At 39.5% G+C, this 2,855-nt stretch overlaps 1 long non-coding RNA gene across 2 annotated transcripts; it reads right to left on the bottom strand.

Annotated features, from left to right (window-relative positions):
* Positions 1-366: 366 nt before the first annotated feature.
* Positions 367-2,256, bottom strand: LOC130591639 (uncharacterized). Of its 2 annotated transcripts, XR_008969607.1 has the most exons (3): positions 2,149-2,256; positions 1,641-1,697; positions 367-728 (listed from the first exon to the last, which is right to left on the bottom strand). It is a non-coding gene; the product is annotated as an uncharacterized LOC130591639 (long non-coding RNA). The 2 variants fall into 2 exon arrangements; XR_008969606.1 differs by lacking the exon at positions 2,149-2,256 and having other exon boundaries at positions 1,641-1,787.
* Between the last annotated feature and the right edge of the window lie 599 nt (positions 2,257-2,855).

Below are 2,855 nucleotides of genomic sequence, written 5' to 3'. Positions count from 1 at the left end.
CACAAACATCTCACATGAGACGTCACAACCATAACAAGGAATATCATAAAGTATCCTTAAAGGTTTTCGAACATATATCATATATATATATATTTAAGAGATAAAACGATCGTTTCAATCAAGTAAATAGTTTTGTCGCAAAGTAAGGTTTTAGTTCAACACTATTTTTGAAACATCCTTGTACATCCTCTTAGCCTATTCATATTTGAATATTGCAAGAATCGTTCGCAACTTCAATTGAACAATCAAACACAATTCAGTTCAAGACACGAAACGAAATCACATTTGCAATCATTCCTATGACTTAATGCACATAACATAATATGTTCTATATGCTCCTATCCCATACTACCCATTTTGAAATCGTTTTTAAAACGTCTTTGAAATTCAGAGCCTTCGGCTCTGATACCAGTTTTGTAACACCCCCAAAATCCACGCGCGCCTACCACTGCTGCGTCGCGTCGACCTCGGGGCGTTACCGCCGCGATGGAACGCAAGGCATAATAAGGTTAACGATAACTTAAAACATTAACTTGAAAACTAAAATGCAGCGGAATTAAAATATAAATACAACTCGGGAATCATCAATGACCCCTTTCATTCAAACCACAAACCATATATAAGTCTTAGAAAAACCAATAATACTTATTTCAAAATGCTTTAAATGTAAATACCCAAGCCTAGTCCCCGTATGCTCGAGATTATGCAGCAGCACCAGCACACCTAGTCTGCTCCCCATTGTAGCATCAATGGTTCATCGCAGTTCATCAAACACATAATAACACACAATCAGCTATGCTGAGTACGTAATGAACCATTGAATACATGTAAACATAAATGATGCACACATGAACAATCTTAAGCATGATGCTACACTATGTTACATCCTTTAACCTTTAACTTTAATCTTTAATTGGCATCGAACGGGCACCGTCATCTTACTAGAATCATACGGGCTACTGAATCCTTAACAGACACTAGGTCTGTTAGATGAAATGCAAATACGGTTGTGCCGTCTCACACCCATCACCTTAGTATGCATACCCCCAAGATCGAACGGAACCTTCCGCCTACTTGAGTGTCAAAAATATAAGGACACTACTGTCGTCACAGTAGGCCTGCGTAGGAGCGTAGGACAAGTCCCACACTCCCCCCATTGTTCATCACTTGTAGGGAGTCCAGCTACAAGATATTGCCATAATTCATTTTAATATTAACCATTCATTTCATAACCACATATGTATCTCTTTACCTTCTTCAGACTCCAAATCGTATCTCAACACTCTTTACACTATGGATACATAGAATCAATTACCTGTTCTCTTCATTAAAATGCTCAAATCGTATCTCTTGTAACAACCTTGTTACACTATGGATACATAGAATCATTTACCTGTCCTCTTATGCTCAATCATATCTCTTGTAACAACCTTGTTACACTATGGATAGATTAAAAATGCTCTTGATATACACGATAGAATTACGCATTCCAATGCAACATATCAATTTCAATTACAAATGTCTAACCAGACAATCTCAATCAATCAAACATTCCCTATCATGCTTCTAGGTTCCAATAACATAGATTGCAACCTAATCATGATACTAATACTTGGGATTAAACTGGTACGCGTACGTACCTTGTAACGGAGAATTTTCGCTGTCTTAATCGAACGTTCCGCTTATGAAATTGGGACCTAAACCGTTAAATAAAAGCTTTAGTGCTACGTCGTTGGTAATATTAACAACTACTACGTAACTAAGACTATACGGTTTAATAATTCGAAGTAAACGATAACTAAACCCCTTGTTTAGAATTTTCGTTACTTTTCTTATTATAAAGAGTTTAACGTCTTTTAAGGAGTCAAAGCTAGTGAACATACTAATATTAGTTAGTGTCATTAGTCCACTATCTTTACCAAACCAGTTAATTATAAGTCCAACCATGTTTTATGTCCAAAATCTTATGTCCAAAATCTTAGGTCCAATCCAGTATTATGTCCAAAGTAGATCCGCAATTATATATAGATATAAATAAACTCATTAACTTGAATTATTAATTAACTAATTATAATTTAACATAATTATGAAAACTAAATTATAATAAACTTAATATAATATATTCAATATATAAAAAATGTTTTATACCGTTAAGCTCGCCGGAAATTAAGTTCCGGCGACCGATTTCCGGCAACGGCACGCAACTTCGTCGCACAGCCCTGCCTGGCTCGCACCGCACCTCGCACACACCTGCGCACAGCAGCAGCAGGCCTCGTCGCTCACGCGAGCTTCGCACCACTCGCACAAGCCTTCGTCGTCCCTCGCTCAACACTCGAACCACTCGACTCGTACTTCGAGCTTCGTCGCACAACAGCAACAGCAACCTCGCGCAGATCTGTCGCTCGCAGCCCTCGCACCCCTCGAACACTCACGGGCTCCCTCGTCGCGCGCCTTTCGCCCAATTGCACAACCTCGTCCCTTGCTCGTCTCGCACACACCGGCACGCCTGCAGCCTCGGACTCGCGAAGCCTCGTCCACGCGAGCCTCGCACAGCAGCACACGGCAAGAGAGAGACGAAGAAAGAGAGGGAACAGCGACAGAGAGAGGAGAGCAGCGAGAGAGAAAAGAGAAGGAAAGGAAGGTGACGGCTGAAGGAGGAAAGGAAGAATTTAGGGTTTTCTGAAATTTCTCCTCTTACTTTCCCTTTTTATACCCCTTCCAAAAGTGGTAACCCTAGATCGGGTGAACTCGGTTTAACCTTTATAAACCCGAAATTAACACAACCGACTCGTATTAATATTATTATATTCTAATTATTCTGTAAGTAATATTAAAATACCTTTTTATTAACTTCT

The sequence above is a fragment of the Beta vulgaris genome, chromosome 5 (assembly GCF_026745355.1).
Source record: "Beta vulgaris subsp. vulgaris cultivar EL10 chromosome 5, EL10.2, whole genome shotgun sequence".
Classification (NCBI taxonomy): domain Eukaryota; kingdom Viridiplantae; phylum Streptophyta; class Magnoliopsida; order Caryophyllales; family Amaranthaceae; genus Beta; species Beta vulgaris.
This window is presented reverse-complemented; position numbering and strand designations above follow the sequence as displayed.